A 27,444-nucleotide genomic window follows, 5' to 3' on the forward strand; every position below is an offset into this window, starting at 1 on the left:
TTCTCACATTGCCCCGCCAGCGAGAAGGCTGGGGATGCACAAGAAGTTCGGAGCGCACACAGCTGGGACAGCTGCCATCAACTGACCAAGGGGATATCCCACACCAAACGATGTTATGTTCCTCAATAAAAGCTGGGAAAAGAAGAATAAAGATTCAGAGTTATTACGTTTGGCTTCCCAAGTAACCATTTCGTGTGATGGAGCTCTGCCTTCCTGGAAACAGCTGCCTGCTAATGGGACGTTGTGAATTAATTCCTTGCTTTGCTTTGCTTGTGCTTGCACTTTTTGCTTTACTTATTAAACTGTCCTTATCTCGACCCACAGGTTTTCTCACTTGTATCCTGATTCTCCCATCCCACTGGGGGAGAGTGAGTGAGTGGCTGTATGGGGCTTAGCTGCCTAGTGTGGTTAACCCACAACACTTGCTATAGTGCCCCAGGCTGTTCAAAAGCACTTCCCTCAGTGATCTTCTTTGATAGCATCCTACTACTCCTGTCTTACTGACATTTCCAGAACACTCTAGAGCCTGGTCAGAGGAAATTCTGAGTTCATTTCATTATTTAGGAAACGGACATTGTTTGGGGCTTTTTTTAGTTTTAATTTGGTTTGGGTTTTTTTATATCATTGGTATAAAGGCCATAAATAAAAGACTTCCTTGGTGAAGAAACATTTCCCAAATGTACTAGCGGTGCCTTCTCACTACCTAAGTAGGGGAATTAATTTCGTGAACTTTTATTCTACCACACCAGTTGCCTGAGATTGGCATTGCTGCACATTCTGCACTCAATACTTTATCATGGAAGAACAAGCTCAAAGGAGAGGGAAAGGAAGGGCGTGGGATTTTTTCCCGTTAAAACAGATCTTGTAAAAAGAGATATAAAAATCTGTAGTGACTTGTTTTGCAGAATGTAGATGAGACTTGTCTGTCTAGTACTGTTAAATCAGCAACAGGTTCAGATCTGCTATACTGAAAGAGAACAGGAATGTATACAGTGTCAGGGCTGAGTGCCCTTCTACACAAAATTAAGGCAATACATTCCTCGTCAGGAAAGACTGCACATCACACACTAAGGCTAGGACTACCCATTTCTAAACTGAAATGGCTTTGCTCCCCACCAAGAAATTGTTCCTTTTCCCCTTGTGTAAATGAAAACTATAAAGAAAACCTTAAAAATCAAAATCCAGACTAAACTTTATTGGCTCTACATCCTGAACTGTTGCAATATTGTTATAAAAACAATAACTGGCTCTAGTAATACAAAATACAAAGAAACTTCAATCCACTAGAAACTATCAGAATTTGTCTTAAAATATTAATTCAGGCATGTTTCAACTGGATACTACAATGACCACCTCCCATAGCTTAACAAAGCCTTAGAACAACCAAAAGAAAAAAAGAAGATCTTCAAATAAAACATTGAAAAAGGGAAACAGAAGTAAAATAACTATTAATCCTGGTTAGAATGGACTGTTACATGTTTTCAGTTAGGGACAGGTAGTAAACAACCATTGAGTAAAGTTACACAACCTGTACAGAACCATACTGCTCTGCCTCTTGCTAGCAGGATGATGTGTACCACAGCTTACTTTGTGTAAAATCATCATCAAATAAAAGAACATGGCAACTACACCCTGCAAAAAATCAGGATAGCAGTAACCCACACTGCTCCTTTGATACCCTACAGATGTGTCATCCTGTTCCTCTCAGGAGAGCGGCTTCCTTCATCTAAACAATTCCATGTTTGATCTACATGGATGCCACTTACCTGGGATTCTGCAAAGCATTTGACACCATCCCACATGACACCCTTGACTCTAAATTGGAGAGACGTGGATTTGATGGATGGACCACTCGGTGGATAAGGAATTGCCTGGATGGTCGCACTCAGAGTTGCGGTCAACGGCTCAATGTCCTAGTGGGGAGCAGTGAGGGGTGCTGTTCCTCAGGGGTGGGTGTTGGGACTGGTGCTATTTAACATCTTTTTGGTGACAGGGACAGTGGGACTGAGTGGGACTGACACCGAGCTATGTGGTGGGGTCACACGCCGAGGGCAGGGATGGGCCATCCAGAGGGACCTGGACAGGCTGGAGAGGGGGGACCTGCAAACCTCATGGAGTGCAACAAGGCCAAGGGCAAGGTCCTGCCCATGGGTCGGGGCAATCCCCAGCACAAACCCAGGCTGGGTGAGCAGTGGATGGGGGGCAGCCCCAAGGAGAAGGACTTGGGGGTGTTGGTGGATGGAAAACTGACTGTGAGCCAGCAGTGTGTGCTCACAGCCCAGAAAGGCAACGGTGTGCTGGGCTGCACCCAGAGCAGGGTGGGCAGCAGGGCGAGGGGGGGGGATTCTCCCCCTCTACTCTGCTCCTGTGAGACCCCCCCTGCAGTGCTGGGTCCAGCTCTGGGGCACCAACAGCAGAAGGACACGGACCTGCTCGAGCGGGGACAGAGGAGGCCACAAAGATGCTCAGGGGCTGGAGCCCCCCTGTGAGGACAGGCTGAGAGAGTTGGGGGGTTCAGCTGGAGAAGAGAAGGCTGCGGGGAGACCTTAGAGCGGCCTCCCAGGGCTGAAAGGGGCTGCAGGAAAAGGGTGTAGGGATAGGATGAGGGGTAACAGGTTTAAACTGAAAGAGGGGAGATTTAGGTCAGACATGATTAAGAAATTCTTCCCTGTGAGAGTTGTGAGACACTGGCACAGGCTGCCCAGAGAAGCTGTGGCTGCCCCCTCCCTGGCAGGGCTCAAGGCCAGGTTGGACGGGGCTTTGGGCAACCTGGGCTAGTGGAAGGTGTCCCTGCCCATGGCAGGGGGGTTGGAACTAGATGAACTTTAAGGTCCCTTCCAACCCAAACCAGTCTGTGATTCTGTGATCTCTCTTTTCTTACTCCTGGGCCATTTTGATTTGAGAGCTGCGAATCAGACTCCAAGCTCACTCTCAGGGTTAGGAGTCTCTCTATTACCAAAAGGGCTGGTTGCCCTTCTGGGTTATCAGTCAGCTTGTATATCCTCTTACATACCTTCATCTGTCCTAGAATAATAATTTTAATATTTACTTGGTGGTGGAAAATCACGTGCAGTACATCTGTAAGCATTAATGCACCAGGCACTTGGCTCCTGCCTTGTTCTCAGCACTGGCAGGGACAAATGCTGTAGGGATTCCTGCACAGCTTCTCATGAGAACAACCTGGTCAGCTAGGAGGAAAATAACCAAAACGGGGACATGCACTGAGGATGTTTTCCTGGACAGTGGGGAATTCATAGTCCAACAAAAGTCAAATGTTTCTGGAGAAAATTAACTCCTTCCCTTTTATTACACCTGCAGGCATTCATCACTGAATTTATTTTTTCCTACTGGAGAAGAAGTTCTGTGGCATCTTGACCATGAAATAGTGAGGAGAGACTTAGAAGAGGCTGAAACCTCATTGTGAGTAAGATCTGGGAGTCACTATGTTTTGGCAGGAGGATTTTATGTTGGCAAAATTATAGACTTTTCTGTAGGACAGGACTTCTGTCTTGGTAATATCAGATGAGATGACTCCAGTCTCATCCGGAGACAGATCTCATGGTGTTCCGTGGCTTAGAAAACTACAGCAATTTAAAGCAGAGTAATACTCCCATATTGCTTATAGCAGATGTGTCTATGTTGACACACAGTGTTTGTTTCCTTAACATTTTGATTATATTTTGCCAATATTTTATTTTGAAAGTAAAAATATTACTTAAATGAATCCCACAGTTTTCATTGCTTGTTGCTCTAAAAAGAGACTCATCAGATGGTTTGTGTTAAAGGATTTTCATAGCCCTTTCTTGGCCTAAAATGAAAATTCACTTCAAGAAATCAGAGTAGAGAGATATTCCTGCTGGAGCTCCAACTGATGAGGTTTCTAGGTTTAAGGCATTTGAGAGAAGCTCAGGTTCAGTAACCAGCACAGTGTGATTAAGAGTGGACACAGCTGCTACCACAAGAATAAAAGCACATCTAGCAATGATTGAGGGCAGTTTATGTTTGGATTCAATAAGTTATTAATATGACTCATCCGTATGTTCCCAAATATCACACCCAGCAAGCGAAAATTGAAACATATGTCTGTGAGATATAAAAGGGAGCTTTTAAGAGATGCCTTGGCAGAATGGGTGGGAGGGAGAGGTAAGAGGAAGAGGAAAAGAATGGGGCTTTTCTTGCTGTTTGCTTCATCAGGTAAAACAAATTCACTAAAATTTTCTGGTGAAGAAAAATAGGCAACCCCACCTTTTTTTTTTTTTTTTTTTTTTTTTCCTAGCCTACCTTCTAGCCCCAAACAAAGAATGAGACAAGAATAGAAAGACAGTTTGTGTGGAGACACCACAGCACTGAACCACAGCAAAAAATAAGCACCCCCTGAGGCACTTTGAGGTGTTTCTGATCCCTCCAATTTCCCACTAGTTCAGCCTTCGCCTAACCCCAGTGCTTCGGGCCCATGCAAGGGCAGAGGAGTGTGCATGGGAATAAAAAGGGGGAGGCTTTCTGAGTCTGCCCCTGAGCTTAGACCAATCCAGTTTGTTAACCATTTCACACAGGAAGAATTCACCAAGCTCGTGAGAAATTATAGAGAGAAATGAAGTTCCTTGCTGTCTTTCTCCAGCTATTTTCGGGGAGAGCACCACTAGATGGCACTGGGAACTGTAACCACCCTGTAGAGAGCGCTTTGACTGGAGCTGCTTACCTGGAAGGGCAGTGGGGTGCCCCGGGGGCTGCTGCTTACCTCTCCATCCTGGCTTGAGAAGGCAAGCAGGGGAAAGAGCACAAACACATTACTCCTCCCACAGTCTCATAAAAGTAGTAGTTCTTCATGTCGGAATAAAACTGAATGATCAGTGTTTTACTGCTCTTTAAACCACCCTCAAAATTGTGTCAGCTATCCGGCATAATGGCTCCACATGTTATTAAAATAAAGATAAAATAATCAGGGACTAATGTTACCATTCACATTATCAACATCATTTTCAGTTCTTCCAGATTCTGGGCGTGGGGAGGAACACTGAATTAGTAACATATTCTTTATTCTAGCCTCACTAACAGGGCTGACAAAAATCACAGAGCAATTATATTTTGCATAAGGTTACAGTTCCTAGAGGACAAAAAAAGCCTTCTGTGAAATTGCATGAAAATACTTTTCATCAAGGGACTCCCATGATTATATGTACACACGTCTAATTAATATAATTGAGAAATCATCATCATATATACCAAGTTTGTGATCCTAGTTGTCAGTATACAGTATTTTTACATCCAATCATGTAATATTTGTGATACCATACACCACGTGTCTAAAATAAAATCCTGCCAACACACCCAAAAGAATGCATTCATCATCCTAAATCCAAAATATAAAACATATGCTACTTGTAGAGCATTCACATATGTTAGATATCTTCCCCTCCCCTTCTCTCTGTGGGAGAAACTGGCACAACTGCTGTCTCTAAGCAGAAGAACGTGCAGTCCTGCAGCCAGTTCCACGTCGATGAAGACCCATTAATTTCAGTTGGATTCATTCCCCCGCAGCATCAGGGCATCTCTCTGAGAGGGGTTGCTTTAGTGCCACTCAGTACCTTGAGTTAGGCTGGGACTCAGAAGGCCCTCTCTCAGCCTAACCTCTCAAGGCACTCTGCCTTAAACGTACTTAGAGCTCTGAGCAGAACCTAGAAGCAAAGCAACCAAGCAGTGGGTTTGTCAGAGATAAGCAGAAACATCCAAGCTCAACAGAAGAAAAAATATTTGATCCTTGTGGCTCTATTTCCCCATTAAAGACTCAGTCTCTGTGTGAAAAAAAAAATACTTATTTACATGTTAAAATGAGCCTAGGTACCTCTGCCACCTCCACGTTTGGTGTCTGTTCAACATTCAGATGGCTTCCTAGGTGCTAGTGGGCCAACGACCTCCAGCACCTAACACACATTTCTATTCCTTATTATATTCCTTATTCTTCTGGAGAAATCTTTTTACTATGAATTTATGATCTACTAATCATCTTCTCTCATTGGCCCAAAGCCAACAAGACAATTGCCCCTCTTGGTACCCATGAAGATTACTTTAAGGAAAACTGGTCCTCATGAACAAAAGACACTTGCAAGCTCCCTCCAGCCCAGCTTCAGTTCCATCAATAAACACACCCTGTACTCAATTTCCTTCCTCCAACTGTTTCCTGATGAAAGATGAAGGACACGCAATTCATATGTTGTCACCTTCCCATCTCAAACCAGCTCAGCAGGACAGCTACCGAAAAACTTGAAATGTAGGTCACAAACAGTGAAGGAGATGGTGGATTTTCTGGGGATTAGAGGGAATCTGATGTGGAAGCTGTGTCCTCTGTAAAGACAATTTTCTAAGTAGAAATATTTCTTGGGTGTGAGGCCCAATTATTCTGCTCAGTCTCATCACACACACTGGCAATCCCAGGAGGCAATTTTTTAATCATTCCATGATACTCAGAAGCAAAGTCAGACACCCAAAAGTTAAGCAACCAGATGTATTTTAAGAGACTGTGAAAAGTTCCTTTGGAATTTAATCACAGACTCGGGGTAATGAAAAGAAGTCATTTCCCATATGCTGCTATTCAGGATTCTCTTAAACATCAGCCAAGATGTTACACCCATGTCACAGGTCTGTTTAGTTGCAACAGCAAGCAATTCCTGAGCAGGCATCAGTGTAGGTGGGAAACGTAGATAATGTTTCTGAGAAGACACCAATGCAAGCCTAAATTTCTTGTTCTAAATGTTGCCAGGGATATACGAAGCAATACATGAGAAGCCATTCCACAGAGATGTAAAGGTAAGGTCCAGTCTGGTGGGCTGGTGGACACAGATGCTCAATGAATCACACAGAGAAGTGAAAAACTTGTGGAAACAAAATTTATGTTTTCCTGACTGCTAAAACATTTTGTTTCAACATCTGACTTTTCCCTCCTGCTTTGAGAGGAAAAGACAGAACCATTCACTGACCATTACCAGTATTCCAAGGTTTAGTCATCCCAAAATTGAACTTTTTGGCAAGTTAACTTCTCTACAGAGGAGGCAAAGAATCCACCTCTGCATCTCCACTGCAGCAACCTAACTCTGCCACAGCAGCACTCCGAGTAACTGACCAACTCTGCCCAGAGTAAAAATTTTCTTGTACTATTGAAGCATAACTCTCTCTAATGCTGACTTGAATCATTTTTTGTTTGAAATATTCATCTTCTATTTTTAATTATTAGGTATATTAAAACTCCAATTTTAAAAGGTGCTTTAGTGCCTTTCTGAATGAAATTGATACAGATATAAATCTGCTACTGGTATACAATGTACTAGCTCCTTGTTAGTCCAAAGATCCGTCATAAGACAAAACAAAATCAACAAACACACTCCAGCTGGTAAATCTGTAAATCTGGCCAGTAGAGGTATTTGGGCAGCTCTTCCCTGGGTCCTGGATGACTTCCCACAAATGTCCCAATTAAGCCAGTCCTCATTCAGAATTCCCCAAACTCAGAGAGCAGCAAACCAGAAACCAGATAATGTCTATCCCCAAAGGTGTTTGGCTAGCTTTCTAGATGCTAACTAGAAAATGAGATGTAAGTCCTCCAGCTGTGGATTGCAGCAAAGACAAACCCAAGCCAGTTTAACAGAATGGCCTGACCACACAGTTTCAGCTTTGCAGGACTTTAGAGGAACCCTTTCAGCCTACTGCCTGATTGACGGTTCCTTCAGATTATGAACGTTTTTATATAGGTCCTTTTGAAAAAGTAGACTTTCCTCTGTCTTGTCATTAGCTGCAATCTCATGGAGATTCATAACGTTATGGTAGAAAGATGTACACAACCAAATTTTTTTTTTTTATGCAGACAGCCAATCCACAAGGAATACCAAATAGATGATTGCCTCCTTTCTCAGCTGTTCTGAGATTTATGCTCATCATTTACAAGGATTACAACAACCTGAGAAATAACTTTACCTTTGGAGGTAGTTTCTAGCCCAAAGATACCCAAAACAAAACTGCAAAAGCAAGAGTTTGTTGACTTTTTGCTTTGTCAAATGGTAGCATCTGTTCCCATTCCCATTTACTAGAACGCAGTATATTCACAGAATTTCATTCCGACTTAACTCCAGAGTTTCTCAGCACTAAAGGAAACACAAAGTTCATCCATAATCAGCTTGCTACACACTATGAATTCTTATGAGCAGGAAGAGAGAATTCTTGTACAACAGCTACATTATTGGAAGACTGAGTGTATGAAGAAAGGAATACCTCATCTATGCAGATCAGTCTCAAGACAGACCAATGATTACTGAGCTGCTGAAAATAAACACAACTGATTTCAGCCTCAGAGGTTTCCCCATATGTTACTGGCTTTCTACCCTCTTCCTTCTGTACCTTTAAAAAATTCTTTCCCTGAAAGACATGTGCATGCTAAAAATGAATTCCTCACTTTTAGTCCCAAAAAATCTGAGAGTTTATCAAAACCAGGAAATTTCATCAGAGAAGGACTTCCTCTTTTCAGAAAAGGAATTTTGACATTTTTAACATGTTTATGTTACAGAAGTCAGGCAGCCTCTGGTTTCCTGATACCGGTAAGAACAGCCAGAATGAAATAACTAGGAGACTGAGAGCCCAGTTTCAGCAACCAGACAATCCACTTTCTTCAATTAACCTTAGTACCATCCATGGCTACAAAAGAGAGCAAAAATTTTGTAGCTCTCTTAAGAGATGGAAAACACTGCACAAATATTGATTTCCCTCTTCCTCCCTATGCTTTAGATCATTAAATATTAACACTACCAATATATTAATCATCTAAAATTTCTCATCATCAGCAAATTAAACAACTGCTTCGAGAGTAGAAGATAAGCACCTAAGGCGTTAATTGCTTGAATGAGTAAAACAGATATAGTAGGAATCAGCACAATTGCATGGAAGTATTATTGGGTCCAGAATCACCCCCACAGTCAAGAATGAGCTCTGCTTGCTTTTTGCTCCCTTCCCAGTTGGGTTCCCCAGCCGAGATTTCTGCTCATCGTAGACAGGCAGCAGGGGACGGGGGATGAGGGAGTATATTTGAGGCCAAAACATCTGCCACCAAGGGGAGGAAGAAAGAACTAGATTCCCAATAAATCCTCTGTCTTAAAAGAAGGCCAGGCAGCTAAGGATTAGGGAATGCAACTACATGAAGAACTTTCAGTCGAGATTTAGTTAAACTACATTGACTCCTGTGATGGGTTAGAAACGACTGTTAAACCACATCTTGACAAACCTTTGATTGAATAAGTAGGTTTACATTTTGTTATTAGGGAGAGAGAGCAAAGGGAACTTTAAGCATCTTGGAAGACTGCAGTCAAGATATTACCCTAATGCTATTTTCCCATACTTTAGGTACAGATGTTTTTAATATGTGAGCATTAACATTCTGCCTTTCTAATTACGCAGACCTAGACTCTTACATCATGTTTAAGAGGTCATAAATTTAGTGTAATAAATCTCAGCTAAAACATTTAACACAAAGTGTGTTCAGCGCTACTTAGAAATGACTTTCAAATTCCACATTTGCAGGGCTGATATATTTACACAAGATTTTGAGAAAACCAAATTTTCTTCTATGAAAAAGCCACGTTGTGGGTTTTTCATGCCTAGACAAAATTTTCAAGAAGGTTTGAACATTCTAGGGTGAATGTTCAAAATAATATTGGGAAATAATGTGAGATTAATTAACATCTCTCGTGTTCTGCCATGAAAGTAATTCTGCTGGTATCTGAGTAGTTGGAGAAATGTCAGTTGTAAGCTTTGAGTTGTGGATTACCAGTGATCTCTGCAAGGTAAGGCAAGTAAACATCCACAGTTCCTTATGCCTTTGGCTTTTTTTTGGCCTGTATGTGCAGGCTGACTAAAGCAGAGAAGAGCATCAGCTGCTGCAGTGTTTCCAAGAAAGGAGATGAGCTCAGGGATTCCGTACACCTAATTTATGAGGGCAAATTACTTAGCAGAAAACTGAAATGGGACATTGGCTTGAAGTGTGCTGGAGAAAGTCTGGTGTATGAAAAGGCTTGTTGGTCATACCTTGGCTGCCAACACATCTCCAAGCTGATAAAGTGGGAGGGAAAACAACTTTTCAAAGATGCTTCATTATTGTAAATCACCTTTTTTTTTTTTATGAGGCTTAAGAGACTCCTGAACAATCTTTAAGGCTGACTGACTCTCCATATCTTTGCTTGGTTTGTTCTGAATGAGGAATAAAATGAATTAGAGTCTTCAAGTGATTAATTACTCAAGTCCATATGATATTTTTTTTTTGTTACTCCCTCATAGCAATACCCCATATTGCATTTGTACAGACATATTGTATCCTTATATTTGACCTGTGACTGGAATTATTTTCTCATGAAAATAACACCTTGACAATCCCTAAGATATCAGCAGTACATCTTCTGAACCTACCACTAGATTGATGGATGAAAGAGTATTATTTAGTGATTCATTCTTCTGCATTTACAGGAGAGTTGATAGATGCTTCTGCAGCAGTATTGGAAATTTATATTGACACTGACTGAGTAGCAAACACAAAGACAGCAAACAAGCCAATCTCTGAATGAATTAAATCCATGAGCTTGCAGAAACAAGTACAGGCTTTGTGGCATAAGCTGAAATCAAATTGTGGATGGTTGGTGTGCTGGATACTTACTGCATCTTGTCCATCAGCTGTCCTTATGGCATGTCTGGAATCTGCTCCGAGAAGATCTAGGCTAGGTGTTCTCTTCCAAGCACTGGAGGAACATTCCTGCATCAGCAAGGATAGATAGATGGAGGGAATTATTTACTAATTTTCTTCAATTCTAATTGGTCACACATATATAGGAGAAGCTAAAGGAAACAGCTAGCCACTCGCTGGAGCTTGCAGGAGCACTACAGGTTGGTGATAAAATGTTTGGCTAAGGAGAACACCTCTCCCAGTCACCTGCCTCTTTTCCATCTGGACAAGAGTATCTCAAGCCAGGACTGAAGGCAAGAACAAAACAGTGCTGAGGACCAAACAGTATGTATATGGTAAAATTATTTTAAGCAAGTTCTACTGTGATTCTGTGGTCTAGGAGTCCTGTCAGCACTATCTTATCCCTGTTTCCTCTCTGCAGAATGAAGTCTGCAGCTTCCTTCCACACCCTCTTTGTTTTCAGTGTCCTGAGTTTGACTTTATAATTACTTCATGAGACTAAACTTATTCCACAGCAATAAGATATAGTTTTCTGTAGAGTTTCCCAAAGGAACACTCGAGGGTGTGTTTGCCTACAGTTATATAAATAGCCTGACCTATTTCAAATACCATTTTTCAGTTCTTCCAGGCACAAGTGCTCATACCTTCACTTGGGGAGTTTCATCACAAGATCCTCTCTGGCTCTCAGGATTTGTTTTTTTAAAAGGCCAACAACAGCTTCCATAATAAGGCCTTTATCTTCCATGCTGGCAATGGCAAAACCCAAGGAAATGTCAATGGTTTGGGATACAATAGGCTGTTCTGGTGAAGTTAACCTATTATTCTGTCTTCTAAAAGAGACTGATCTGTAGGCAATCTTCTGAGATTAAGTGAAAATGGATTTGGAAACAATCATTTTTATGCTGGAGCCTGCTTAGGCACACAGGAACTCGGATACATAAGGTTTTACACACCTACCAACAAAATCAGAGCTGTAAATGTAGGTTCTACCACTTAAGAACATCACTTGTGTTTGTGACATTCCTCAGAAGATTTCTGACTCTTAATTAAAAAGTGAAATAGGAATGTCCTTTCCTGATACGTATCTTCCTTGCTGCTAAATAAAGTTAAACTTAAAGTCTGCCCAAAGTAATTCATTCTCAAGATTTTATTATAAAACCACTGGCAATAATTCTTTACTACTTTTCCAAATACCAATAACAATACTCAGTTCACTGTTCCCTGCACAACAGTAATAAACTGCTTGGAAAATGGATATTCTTTAAGAGTATTTGAATGATGGCTGCATCTATTTCATAGCACACATGTAAATGTCTTTGGACACCTCAGAATCCTCTTGCCCAGTAAAGTTCACTTCAATAGCACCAACAGTAAAAACCAGAAGCCTTGATTAGGGTTAGATCTCAGTCTTGTGTCTTCTTTTAGGTGCCTGAACTAAATAATTATTCCAAGGATCCAATTATTGCACCGGCTTTTCAAGTGTAATTATTTTTTCCCATAGAGGAATGTTGACATTGTTTAAAGGAACACATAACCCATAAATCTCTTGATTCTTATGTGCTTTTAAACAAAATTCTTTCCAAGTAAAAACTAATCCAAAATAAGCACTGAATATGCTCAAAAAGAAGAGAAGGAAGCAAGAAAATATTCTAACTTTGTGAAGGATGCAGCATCATATTTTGGGCTAGATCTGCAAGGGATGTTCAACTGGAAGCAGTAAAGTCACTAAGTTAACACTAAACAAGTCACCACCTGTCAGCAGAGCTGCTGTAACTGGCCTGATACATCCTAGTCTAGAATAACTGTCCGGGTAAACACTCAGGCTCAGCTTAAACTGTCCTTAAGGCAGCACCATGTTCCAACTAGCCTAAGTTACTCTGTAGAGGGTGAATAAATCTAAACGAAGTTTTGTGCTATTTTTACTAGATTGTTTCTGACATCTAAATGAGACTGAGAATGCTCTATTTAGGTTGACAGTACAGTGGACTGAAATATGACCCGCTCCTAACTGCCCTGATACATCATCTAGAGAGCTGACATGCTTCACAGGAGCCAGTGATTTATTCCTGTAAGTAAACAAGGCACATTAGAGCAGGACACAGTAACAATGAGCACTTGAAAACACAAGACCTTTGGATCTAGCCCAGGGGCCAGGAATCATTTTCATTTAGCAATGCTCTCACGTAGGAAAGTTAATACACACCAGTACTAATTACAAGTCTTAACTACTGGGGGAAAAAAATCCATTTATGGAGGGGCATCTCCATCTGTACTGAAGTTTTTCTAAAATATTCCTAGCAATGAGAACAAACAGCACCCTCAGATTGTGACAAAGCAACAAAGCTCCCAACGAGAGGGAAGAACATCGTATCTTTGATTTCTGATTAGAGATGTGCTGTGCAAAACACAAGCCTTTGCAGTAATATTTTCTCATTCCCTGTCTTTTTGAGCCTGTTAAATCTCTTTCTCCTGCTAACACAGTTGTGACCTCTCTGTAGAGATATTCCTTCCCCTGGAAAATAATAATTTTGTTTCCAGGGAGGGAATATAAAGCAATTCTTTGAACAGAAAGTGACAATTTCTTATAGTTACTCAGAACAAATACTTGAGGGTGGGTTTTTTTAAAAAAAAATTAAGAAAAAAATGCTAAAATTCTATAGGATTTTTCTGAAATCACAAAGTCAGGGAGGAAGGAGTGAAATTTGAGGTGAAACTTTCACGCTATGCTCTTTATTTATTAGTGCGTGCATATCCGCTATTTCTCTATATTTGTCCCAAAAGGCATGGCTCTTCACCTAGGGTCCTACGCATGTGCTAAAAAATAATAACATTACATGACAGGTAGAAGAATGGAACCCTAGCTCTGCTGCATGTACAACGCTGCATGCAATACTAATGTATGCAGACAGCTAGGGTTATGCCATCCATGTAGTTTTTAATACACTTTTCCAGATTTTTGCTTTTTGCATTCAAAGCACTGTTCTTTCTACAAACACGTTTCTTCCACAGACGATAGTGAAGCTTCTCCAGCAGCAGGAACAGTTTTGAGGAAGAATACTTATTACCTTGGAAAATAACTTTCTTCCAATTACTTTAGATAATTAAATACAGCTATCAGCCAAGGACATTCTTCAAAACATCAGTGTTTTTATTATTCTAGGCATGCAGTTGCCACTGTATTACACTCTGTTCTGCATCAGCATCGGAACAGAAAGGATTCCTAGAATTTGACATTTAGAGCAGAATCTCACAGTATGATTAAATTGTTGTTCCTTCTCCAATGAGGACAGAAAAAAATAAGAGCTTCTTTTAATCTGGGGGGGGCAGGAGGGAAATTAAAGTTTCACTGACCAAAGTCTGAATACTTCTCCAGCCAGGCGTCCCGTTTAGGGATGTTTGCTCATTGCCTCAGACACAAACGCTGCATTCCCTGCTGTCATGTGCCCGATTCCAAAACCCATTAGAAAGTCACGAGGTAAAAGGCGCGTGAGTGTAACTGCATAAACCACCCAGTGAGCTTGTAGGACACATTCATGTCTCTGCAACCCCGTCTTCCTAACATCACCAGTCTCTTCGGCTCCTGTGCATAAACCTGGCAATAAGAGCATCCTGGCCACCTACAAGTTTTAACAGACAAAGCATTCCAGAGTAGGGGTCAGAGAAATAGCTGCCTACTAGGACTGAGCCAGTTTTCCTTGCATCCACATGGGATACGTAGCTTTGTTCAGCTCTGCCAGACTTTTCAAACACTGTGCGAATACAAGAATGCATTTCCAGTGCATCCCTAAAGCAGCCAATATAACAGGCAAATTAACTCTTCTAGACAGGAATAGGAGTCAAGGCTCCAGCCTCTGTTCAAGAAACGTAATTTCAAACATTTTGGCAGCCAAAGGCTTGATTTTTCCACACTTCTTGCTGCAGCAGAAACAAGGTAACGAAGGTGCACAGCTCTCCTAACACTCTGCAGCATATTTCCCCCAGCAACCTTTGGGTACTCATTTCACTACAATGAGCCATATAGCCTATAAAACCCAAGAAAATAAAGTGTTATCTATGGTGGAAATCAGGGTTTTGCATGGCATAACACTGTTTCCTTTCTTCTTATGTCTAAATGTCCTCAAAAACGCACCGTCTTATCTTTTCTCAAAGTGATCATGAATATTTTGCTCTGTCCGAGTATATCTCTTACTAGTTAAGCTTGCATTTCAAGATCAGGAAGTTCTCTATCAAATGAATTTTTGTAACTAAAGAGTACATGAAAAATTCTGTAAACCAATCTTGGTGTTCAAGCAGCGGGTGTTCCTGCTTTTCAGATACATTATACTTTATAAGCTTAAAGATATTGTTCTCTTCGCATTTTACATCATGTTTAACTACTGAAACCCCAGGGCAGAGCTCTCAGCAGCCATAATGAAAAAAAAAAATACAAAACCCCAGAAAAAAAAAAAATAAAAAAAACAAACCACCCAAAACAAAACCACTACCAACAACAAAAACAAAACAAAAAAACCCCCAAAAAAACCCAACAAAATAAAACCCAGAAAAGCTAGTCCATTCAGGTTTTATCATTCTCTTTGTGATTTATCCTATAAATTCTTCTAAAACTTTTCCAACTCTAAAGCAAAATAATCAAATATCTAAAGTGAGACCTTCTATAGCTAAATTCTCAGTTTATTGTTATCAACGTGATAGCACCCACCACGTCAATATTTTGTTTGTTTGCAAAATACCAGAGCTGTTTACATTTCTGCTGTACGTGACACAAAGAATCTTCAGAAATGTGCCTGATTTTCCTCTGCATTTCTGACAAGCAGGGGACAGAAATGGAGAAGTCCTGTGTTTACAGACCCATTAGCATTAGAAGCTGAAAGTTTGGTGATTAATAAACAGCTCTAATAAAGTCCTCCCCACTCAAGATCTAGCTGCATTAAAAAAGACTACTTGTTTGACTCTCTGAATTACTGCTCCTAGAACAAGGCCACCTGGGGATAATGAACAGCTGATTTAATTTTTAATCAGCATTTAAAAGCCTTTTAAGTGGAGCTCATTTTCATTAGTTTAAATAAAGAACACCTCAAAAAGTGAAAGGTCATTAAACCTCTGGAAGTACATTCATGCCAAGACTTCAGCTAAGCACAGGTCCTTTTAACAGGGTGTCGAGGGATTTATTAAATATAATGTGAACAATCGCTCATTCCTGTAGTCAAACAGAGCCTCATAAAGGGATCTATTGTCTCATCAATGCCTTACACAGGAAATTGCTCTAAAAGCTGTATTTTGAACCCGCCCGTGCAGTCTGAAAGCAGATTTGTAAAGACCCCACTGCACAAGGTATTCAGAGATCAGTTTTAGTCAGATCTGGGAAGACCGTGCACCTCACGGGATTAGGTGTGATGAGTAGCATGGCTGCAAGAAGGAATGGTTTGTGCCTCAGTACTTTGATATGGGACTTGACCATTTTCCAACCTGCAGTCAGGTTTGGCACTTGTGAGAGAGTTGTACACATTCGGTTGGGCATCCCTTTTTACCCTGCCTGTTTAACCCAGACTTTGTGGCTGGCTTTCCAAAGTACACCTATTTTCCTTGCCTACAGAACAGACTAACTTGCGTGCCCTTCAAGTTTTTAATAAAACATTGTCGAGCAAAAATAAATATGGACATGATCAAGGATTGGAAAGCTCCTTCAGTAAACAGGGGGCTACCCTGAAAAGCATGAGGCTCAATCCCATCATTGCGTTCTCAGTTTTGTTCCATTCTCAGAGCAGTCTGGGGTTTTATTATTCTTTTTATGAGCCTGTAAACATATAATAGAACATTACTTATAACTTCAAGCTGGGAGCTTCAGCTCCTGGGATGCTCATTTTTCTCAAGCAATCAGCAAAATGAATGAGATTCAAGACACATTTAGAATTATTCAGGATATTTAATATCGCAACCAGAAAAAGCTACCAGATTCATGCTAGCTGCATAATGTTGCTTCTTTTGAGGGAATTCATACTGGACATACAAGGATACAGACTATAAGAAGTCATGCTATGCCATCTCTTACCAGCCATAAGGTCTAGGTGAGGAATACCAAAGAATAGCCACAGCCACTGGAATTTTTTTTTTTTTTTTAAATTAAAGAGCGGTGGAGTGGAGTGTTGGGTTCTACAGAGACTTTCCAAAGTCCTCAAAACTTTGTAGCAAGACAGAATCAAGAGGAATATTCCTAGTCTCCTCGCTAACTGGAAGAAAAATTAGTTTCAAACTCAAAAGCTTTCACTTCAGAAAAGATCTAAAATAGCACCTCCACCTCCTGAAGATGTTGGGTTGGGATTCATCTGAATGGACTGCATTTTGTTGTCTCTCGTAATCGCTCAGCTCAAGTGTTGGTTCTTATCATGACAATTCTTTCTTCTGGTGGGTAATACAGACTAGAAATCCAACAAGGAGATGGTCAGCGTCCTGGAGTAAACTCCCTTCAGAGTAAGCTCAGGACACTTGGTATCCCTCAGTGTTATGCTGCACTCATCCGTTACACACACACAGCTCTTACTGAGTTCCACAGTCTTATGATCTGTATCAAATATTTGACCTCTCCGTTCATAAATTCTATCCAAATCAGTTAGAATTTCAGGTCTGAGGCAGTGCTTTGCACAAGGCATGTATGTGTGCAATAGATTCAAGAATCTGACTCAATTTCTACATGACATGAATGAAACAAACTCTGCTCAAGTTTTCTTGTTGGAAACATTAACTTTACTTTCCCACCCCAGCCTGTTAGATGGCTTAACTGTCTCTTTATGTAGAAGACAGGTATCATGAAAATTAATTTGCCCTAATCACTGAGGATTTGAGGTTGTGTATCTGCAGTATGAAATCACACATTATTACTCACATGTTTCCTTTAAAGCAGCTTTATAGTGTTCCTTTCTTAAGAACAGATAGGCCTAGTGAGCCTGGCCTATGTTTTAAGTCCAGCTATACGTGCATATGTGCGTGCCTCAAGCACACTTGTAGACTGATGCTTTGATAGGTGTTAGAAAAGCTACTAATTCTCCTGAAAGGATCAAGCCACCTTCAATTATTATTAGTGATACAAAATAATTTTTTATAATGCAGAAATAGTAAAAACTCCATACTGACATTTTTATGTAGCAGTGTCTTTCCAATCCTATCAGCATCCAGGCTGAAACGTGGAGAATAGGGAAGAAGGAAGAGTTTCACTGCTTAAAACTGTCACATCTCTCTCAAATACTAACAGTGTTGTTCTAAAAGTGATTCTAATACTCTGATTCCTTATATATTTGTTGGCTTTTATGTATTTTTGGAAGAATGTACCATATATTTCCATCCAACAAATCACAATAAAATGATTAAGTATATCATACCTAGCAATTAACACAGGACTTTGATCTTTTCCAGGACATACTCAGGAACTGCCATGGCAGAAAGATAACACATAGTCAACTGCTTCCAAAGGGGAACCCTCCCAGAATTAAAGAACTTCTGTTTTAAATTGACACAAGGACTAGGTTTCCAAGGGCATGTGATCATTCATTTATAAAGGTCATGGCTTGCTTATCAGGTGACATTAATGGAATCACTGACCTGTATCAAAAGTTGTGGAAAGAACAAACTTACGTTCTTTGAAACAAATAGATCGGTGCCATGCCTTGGCCACAGAGGCTACAGCTTATTTTCACCTGTGAAGTGTCCAGACACAGCACGGTGACACAGTCTGTGGCGATAGTCCCAGGAATCTCTGACTACAAATGGTGTTTCAATTGCTGCAACTCTGAATGAAAAAAAAAAAAAAAAAATCTGATAATATGAATAACAAAAATTGTACATTCCTGAATAGTAACACCACACATAAGCTTTTTCTAGCTCTGAAAAGATGATCACTTGGAACTCGGGAATGACCCAGACTTCTACTACCAGCCACTGCTTTTGTAGAGAAGCTGAGACGATGTTTCTCCAGAGAACAAACCTGGGAAAATCCTCTGGTTAAGCCTGATGGGTCCTCTTGCATTAGTACTAAGAAAAAGTCTTTAAGGTATTTATAAAGAGTGATAAATACAAGGTCCACTCAGGAAAAGCAGCAAACGTTTTGCCTAAATAAAGGGGATACTCTGCGGATGGCAGGTTAAGAAGCACAGATCCTCTTTTTAAGACGTGCTGTCCTTCCAACTGGTACCCTGTGCTGTGGCTGCTAGAAAATCTTGCAAATCCAGCCTTGTGCTTTCACCTCAGGTTTTCATGAAGTGCACAAAACACTCCACTCATCGCTAGAAGAAAACACAATCTGTAAGATCTGCAAACACTTTCATGCAAAAACTGCCCATGTGCTAACAACTAGACCCTACTTAGGCTAGTTATATGAATAATAGCTTTTGTATCAGCGTGGAACAAATGCAATGATTTTTACAGGAGAGATTGCTTGTTTTATTGGTTAGATTAATTTTAAACTCATTGTAACTAGCATAACAGAGAAATCTCCTGTTAAAATATGCCAACTTGGAGTTTATGAAGTGAAAAAAAATCCGTCTAACATTGTTGGCTCTTCATCTAAATCATTCCCTTTTAAATAGCACCTTTGTTTCTGTTTACTCTTGAATGGACAAACTAGTCAACTGGAAAACCAAGTAAATGCTGTCTGAAAGTTTGCAGGCTTCATTTGTTAAAACTGACTGAACTGACTTTTGATATGCTTACAATTTGTGTTTTTACACATTGAGAACAGCTTCAGAAACTGGAACCACGGGGCTCACTCTAATTTATACATTTTGCACAATTCCCAATGTATTCATTGGAGGATACGCAAGCTTTCAAAAGCCACCCTTCAAACTTTTGGATAAAGAGTCCGGTCAAATGCCTGGTTTTTAATTTGTTCTCTGTAAGGAGTCAAATGGAAAATATTATAGGAAATATCAGTTATTTGCACAATAAAATCAATGAGATATACCTGCTTAATACCCTTAAGGTCCATTTGTTTCATAGGCCTTCAAGCAAAACCAAACCTTTACCAGCTCTTGTACTTATAAATTTTTTTCTCTACCTCTTTGGATACAAGATTGAAGTGAGATACAGAAATCTCAGCTAAAAATAATTTCAAATTAGATAATTCCTAACATTCATTTATAAGTATTAGTCAAGTACTTCACAATACCCTCAGTGCTTTTATTCCATCGGTTGACATTATGTTTAATGTATATTATCTGAATTACAGAGTTGTTAAAGATTAACACTGAAAATCTCCATCGGTGAGTTCACAAACCTTTTGAACTAAAACCTAAAGGCAACCCAAATGAATTGCTTCTATTATTCCATCAACAGGAGCCAGGTGCCATTTCATATATTAAATTAAATATTCAGATATTTATTTCAGTTTCCATTCAAGGTCTAATACTTTCTTGTCAGTTGTAAGAACTAAGAAAACCTTCTGCCTCTCTGAAGCATAAATGTTTATATGGAGCTTTACGAAATTCCTTAGCATAAACAGAAATTATCTTAACATAACCATCATAATAAACAAACACGGTCTTCTTCATAGTATGTGAGTTTAAAGGGGGAGATTATTTATTTCTGGGATCTGAAGCAAAATTTCATAACCTTTGATTTTCATCCATTTTACGAAAAGGTAATGGATAGAGTAATTTCCTTTGAGTTTAGCAGTGCAACATTTTCATACAAGGAACTTCCAACATGTCTAAACCAGAAATAAGAGCATGTGTTAATCAATGGGAAGGAGGAAGGAGACAGATGAGAGATAAAAACAAATAAGAGTGGTAATGATGTGAAAATAAATTTTCCGTGGCTTTCTGGCTCTTATGAATACTACTTCAGAAGGCAGCACTGCCTTTTGTAAAGTAGACTTGGAGGCTAGTTCTTAAATGCAACAAGTGTTATACCTGCCAAGCAACATTATCTGATATTTTTATTTGTTATTATCATTATGAAATATCATCCCTGACATGACAATGTGATGTCACATCAGTCTGATGGAATTTTAAGCTCTGTCCCGCTGCGTTTTGGTAGCAGATACAAAAGCAGGTAACAATGAAGTCAGGGATAACCTAGGGATGGGCTAACATTGTTGTTTTCTTTCCTGTGTGGTACATAGCAGCACTAGGGTTTATGTTTCTACACAAATTTCCGTGGCAAAAAAAAAAAAAAAAAAAAAAAAATCCTCAGCACTGAACCAATTTTTCAGTCCTCTTTCCATTTCTAGGAAAGAAGAGTCATCATGGAAATGCAGATAGAGAGTTAATGATTATGGAATTCCTTTGAACAACTTCACTGGAGCAGATAAGTGCTGCAGGAAAACAGGATGTGGAAATTAGATTAGAAACTGGCTAAAATGTAAAAAACATTATTGGAAGTGATACAAAATTGGTTGCTGCAAGGAGTGCTGATGAATGATTAGCTATTGTTTCCAAAAAAATGGCACTGCGATAAAGTTCAAGCACTTTCAAGCTGAGAAATAAATATTAAGGAAAAAAAAAAAAAATAATCAAACCTCCTCTTGTGGCTCCTACAGAAACTTGGTGGCTTTGAACCAAAAATAGACAATGCTACTTTCCTTCTCTGCCATCAAAGCCTGACTGCAAATGCTTCATGGCTGAAGGGATACATGACGTTTTTAAGGGCCCGAGACTCTACGCCTGGCAGTTAGACTGTAAAAAGGGATGAGCTCAAGTTATTCAGAAAATTTTCTAGCTTGCCAGAACTCTCTGTCTCTGATTCACATCTCTACACAGTGCTGTGACACATACCCTCAGTTTGTGCTACAAAACCTGAAGATTGACTCCAGCTGCCTTTAAATAAGGGCACCCCCTGGAAACAGAAGAGAACTGGAAAACATCCCATTAATTATTTCAGAGAATTAATGGTAAGGAGTCAAACCATGGGGAGGTGCAGACCCAGCGTAAAGGGAAATGCTGTGCAATCACAACCTAATCACGACAGAAAGCAATCTACACTCAGCTGGCATAGCATGGGGCGCCTGTGGGTGGCAACAGGAAAAGAGAGGTGCTGATATTTCTCAGTTCTCCTAATGAATTTTCTAGGTGTATTAGAAATTACAGAAAAATTTCAGCAAAATAGACTCATCAAAGTGGTATCAACAGGGCAAACACAGAGTATTTCTCTCTAAACATCCATGATTTGCAAATTTCCAGTAAATCAAATTCAAAGTTCCTACTTTATTTTTTAACTACCCAACTCTGGGTAGTTAAACAGACTCCCCAGAGTTCGAGACATCACAGTTTCCAAAAGTTTTCAAAATTCAAACAGGTCTGTCTCCCAACCACAGAATACTGAGAAAAATAAACAGCTGCCAACTAATCGCATTCGTGGCATCTTCCAATATACGTGTTTCTCGTGTATTTTATTTCCAACACATTGTGCTTTGACCTGTCAAAAATTGAGGTAAAAAACAATCTGCAGGGAAAAACTGAAAAGAACCAGACTCTTAAGGGTTCAGGCTTAAATAGAAGAGTAATACTTTTCCATTGTTTACCTGTTCACATACTCATGCAGCAGTAAACACTCCAAAAGTCAGCTCCTGTTTCCCTGCTCAATCCCAGTCATACATGATACCCAAGTTTATTCTGTTTAAGATATTAAATGAAACTATGAATTAAAAAATATCAAAAGAAAGTTTTCTACAGGAAAAAACAAACAAACAAACAAACAAACACACCTTGTCCTGCTCTAATAACTCTAATAACATTGGTCTGTTCTTTGTGCTTCTAAGGTTGTTTTTTTTTTTAAAATTATGTATTTACACTTGTAAGTAAACAGCAAGCAGTCCATGTAACACACTAACAACTGCTTGAAAGTGTTAATTGGCTTTTTAATTTTCCTTATGATTAATAAACTCTAGAGTACATGTAATCCAGGATATAGGAGCACATATTATCAATGAGCCCAGGAGGAGAGAAGCTGGTCTTTTCCGTTACTGAGAGCCAGGCACAGATGATGAAGCTGTAACTGTGATGGGACTGTCATTGTGGCTCAGCTGAAGGGCCTCTGTGTTCTTGCAGGTTAAGCAGTTATTTTTATCAGAACAGAGTTGTGAAAATGAGTGACATCATTGTTTTTTCTGTATTTTCCTGCAGGGATAACACACCTGTCACTATGAATCCAGACAAGCAGAAACAGTTTCTAACTATATCAGTTCAGTGTGCCTGCATTAGGAATGAGCTACTATGGCAATGACAACTTTTTGTAAGCAGTAGGCAAAGGACAATATAATTTTAAGGGAAATACTCACCCTGTGATCTGAAATCAGTTGCTTTGTTCAGATTAAGCCTGTTTGGGAAGAGCCAGTCCTGTACTAACTACATAATATCAATCCAATACTCAGGGCTAATCTCAAACGGTCACAGTACAGAAAACTCTACTCGGAATTATCTCAGAATATGTTTGCTTATTAAGGGCTCAGCTTATTCTGGGGTCCTTGCTTTGAAAATGACAGGAATTTGACTGTCTTTATTCTATTTTGATATAGACTCTCTGTTCTAAAATGAAAACCTGACCCAAAACCAACCCTTCTAGGAAGGACTACCTTGACTACAGCCTTCTCAGCAAGCATCATCAGCATCTGACCTGCAAAATAGGAAGGCCGGAGCAGTAGGGTCCAAAGTGCAATTTTCATTCTTGGCCTATGTTATTTCCTCTATGAATGAACGTTTATAAGTTTGAAATTACTCAATATAATCTCTAGATCAAGTACATTTACTCACAGCTGTGACACTAATACTATTTATATCTTTTCAGAGCATTTATTTTTAGTGAATAAAAAAAAAGTGATTGAAGCGTTTCAAGACAATAAAAAATGTGTTATTGCTAATGAATTGTGCTAAAAACATACTCCAGTGTTATCACTTGAGCATATCACCTAATATGAGAATATCAAAGACACAGGCAATCCTCCAAGTTTATCTACTGAGTCCTGTCCAAACGAGAAAAAGACTAGACCATTGTGTCATGAATTTTCCATTGTCTCCATTTTTATTCACTACTCTCTTTTCATCTCTAACTACTTGTTCAACTATGTTCATTCAATTACTGAAATCCAGCTGGTTGAAATGTAGCCAGTTGGGCTTTAACATCTTTTGAACTTCTTTTTTAAAGAGGTCTTTAATGACTTTAACTGTTGTTCTTGGAAGTCTCTTTCACTCGCGCTAGGTAATGCAAAGTTATCTTTGGGAAACCTATGTACAAAGTTGACTCAAGTTCAATTGTATGCAAACTTCCAGGAGGAAAATATGCCTTGCTTACACAGTGAGACCACTCAGCATTCATTTGCTACCTTCTAATAGCCTTTTATAGTAAATGCTTTTAAAAACTGTCTTAAACAGAACCAGATGTTTACAGAAATTCTCTCTGATTGCTGTCCAAGTGAAAATATCTTCCTCCCTTTCTCCAAATTCCCTTTATCATTAAATAATGCATTGAAATGGAAATATAGAGAATGCAATGATTGCCAGAATTAAACAAGGGGCAGATGGAAAGAAATCTGAATTAGCTGGGGGGTTATGGCTTTTTTTTTTTTTTTTTTTTTTTGTTATCCAGTCTCTCTTAAACACATTCTATAGTATGTATTTTGATCCTGAAAGTACATGTTTACCCATCACAGTTTCTTTAAGGATCATCTAAACACAGATTGCATTTACTCTTGTTTATACTCTGCAGTGACCAGTTTTCCATTTTTGCTTGTGGGACTGATATGGACAAGCCCAGAAGAGGAGAAGAAATCACTCTTACACATTCCTATGATGCCCATTTCTGTGGAAACCAAAGGCTCCACTCGAGCAAGTCTCCTGATTCCAGAGAAGCAGTGCTGTTGTGGACACGTGCATCGTGCCAGATGATCCTGGGGAAAAAAAATAAGTTCGGGTGTCTACATCATCTAAAATGCATACAGCATTGGAGCACACCATGTTTTTTTTCTCAGAAGAACAGAACACATTTTTTTCATCATCACTGAAATTACTAAAACTATGGTAAATTGCAGAGATGCAGCTCATGATTCACAAACACACATATTATTACAGCCAGCAACTGAATGAAAGGGAAAGTAGCATTGTCTCTTTAGCCATGTAATCAGTGTTCCTCATGCCATTAGAAGTCATTGGAGTTGGCTATAACATCAGCAAAATTCTACAAATATGCACCAATTTGAATTTAAAAAAAAAGAAAAGGAAAGAAACGAAGGGACTTCATTTCCTCGGAATGCACTTCAAACTTCTCCTTTTCTTCTCTCTTCTGAGTGAAATCTTAACTGGATTCAATCTAAACTCCATAAAGAGGGTTAACCCCTGACCGTATGTTGAAAGAATGTGATTTGCTTATGTAAATGTCAATGATCTCTAGTTTTCTAAATTTCAATTAGAAATATTCTGTAGAATATTAATTCTTAATCTTATTTATAAGATATCTTCATTATGGACCTGATTCAGCTCAATAAATTCTGTCACTGTTTGCCTCAAGTGTCCAGTTGTGGCTGCCCTGAAAGTATTTGGAAAGACCATAAGAGGGGAGTGAGTGTGCCATTTCATCCTAAACTGAATGTGACTTCAAAGTCTAACAGTGATGTAGAGTGTTTGAAATGACATCTATTTGCTCCATCACCTATATATATATATACGTGTGTGTAGGTGCACCAAGAACATATACATTCTCTGTTCAGCTGGTTTGATCACGATATTTTAACATGACTACAGACTATAACCCACAGGTCTTTACAAGTCTGTGGCACCCACCTTTTCTTCACTATGTAAACCAGAAGGGTGATAGGAAACCGCTTGGATTACCTAACACCAGTACGCACCCAGTGCTGGGCTGTGACACATGGACTAGGCATTACCCTGCACAGCCCTTGCGTTCATCACAATAGCAACAGTTCGGCCTAGCAGCAATTCTGTAACTCAGCAGTAGCAATGAGAGGCTGATAGAAGCAACTGGGAAAACCAGGGAGAGACTGAAATCCCTATTTATCTGCTTCCCAGTTCCTCTGGGTAGACCCATGACTCATCCTGGCCACTGTTTTCCTTCCTAGTTCCTTTGATCAGCAGTGTCGGGACTCAGTTCAGACCAATGACCTGATGCAGCTTGGATGCAGATAGCAGAACAGAGTGACAAGAGTAGAAATATTGGTGTAGGCTTTTTTTTTTTTTTCTTCCCCAAATCTGTTTCCTTTCTTTTGGCTGGTTCTTGTTTCAGCTTTGACTAATAAGGGACCATATCAGTTCCCCAGTGGAGGGATCGCTGAACTCTGTTAGTGGGCCAGTGCCCTGTATGGTCAAGACCATTGAGTGATCCTGGTACACGCTCAGAGTAAGGATAGATACTTACTTAGTACAGGTACAAATAGAAATGCTGCTGAACCAGTGCTCTTAGCACCTCAGATTCCAGGTTTAAGCAGTACTTTATACCATTATCTCTTCCCTGCCTTGCTCCTGCCAGATAAAATGGAAATTCAACCTTTAACATCACTATATGCAAGACCGGTCTCTCCATTTAACTCTCTACGTACAGCCCCGGTGACCTCAGTGGGGATCTCACAGACAATGGTTGCAATATAGGGCCTGTTACCAATAACCAGTGCTAGCCAACGTGGAGCAATTGCCCTCATTAAGACTGCAGCTCACAAAAGGAAAGTAACATCCTAAACTTCAAGAAGCTAAGGTATCACAATGCAGAAATATCTTTGAACAGAGCCCTGCTGCAGCAATTACCCATCTGACAGGAATGTTACTTCATTAAGCAGGAAATACATCAAGGCTATTATCCTCCGAGTTCTACATCATAATTGAAATAGCTGCAGAGGTATTTCTTTTGCTATCTGATATATCTGCTTTTATATCTGCTGACAGGAACTCGGCTGAAATTAATAGCTGTAAATGTAGAATGTATAAAAGAAGCGTAGCTCCACACAGTGCGCTAATTTCTTCATTACTCTGAGCACCTTAAGGATAAATGACATTGAACGCTCAGATTCTGAAATGTGTTAAACATCCCTGTAACTCTCACAGGCATCACTGATTTCACTAATAACAAGCTACGCTAATTGCCCTGTGCACAACGAGGGCCAGATGTCTCCGTGCTTGAAGGTGACAAACATTCAATGGTACCAAGGCCCCTCACTCACTTTAGTCAGGCTGCTTCTCAAAATCTGGTTTAGACCATGGAATCCACCTTTCCAGGATGCCAGAGAGAAACGTTACGAAGGCTGGATTTAATTTTATTTTTATTAAAGCCATGTCAGAATTAGAAACAACATTTATATATATTTGTATGTACTTGGAAAAGATTAGTAAAGTTTTATCGTGTATAGCCAAAAAAATCACTGCAAATTGCGTAAAAAACCTTCTGCTTCTGCAGACAGATTAAATTATTTCTTCTCTTGATATGTTAGATGCTCACATGATAAATCTCTCTCTTCATTTTCTTCTTTCCTTTTTTTCCCGTCCCTCCCTCCCACTCTGTTTTCTTTTCCTTTTTTCCCCATCCTTCCCTCCCGGTCTCCCTTTCCTCTCACAAATCAGAATTTTCTTGATCTTAAATATTTGTCTTTGCTGTCCTACATCTCTATCATGTACAATTCTTAATTACCTATTGTTTGTTCCAGTCCAAGCTTAACTACTATCTCAAGCTGGTCAAAAAACACTGGGGGAAAAAAAAATATGAAATATTATCCATGTCTAAAAAAACCCCCATTCAGGACTATTGCATGCATATGC

Source organism: Athene noctua, chromosome 21, assembly GCF_965140245.1.
Source record: "Athene noctua chromosome 21, bAthNoc1.hap1.1, whole genome shotgun sequence".
NCBI classification, from domain to species: Eukaryota; Metazoa; Chordata; class Aves; order Strigiformes; family Strigidae; genus Athene; species Athene noctua.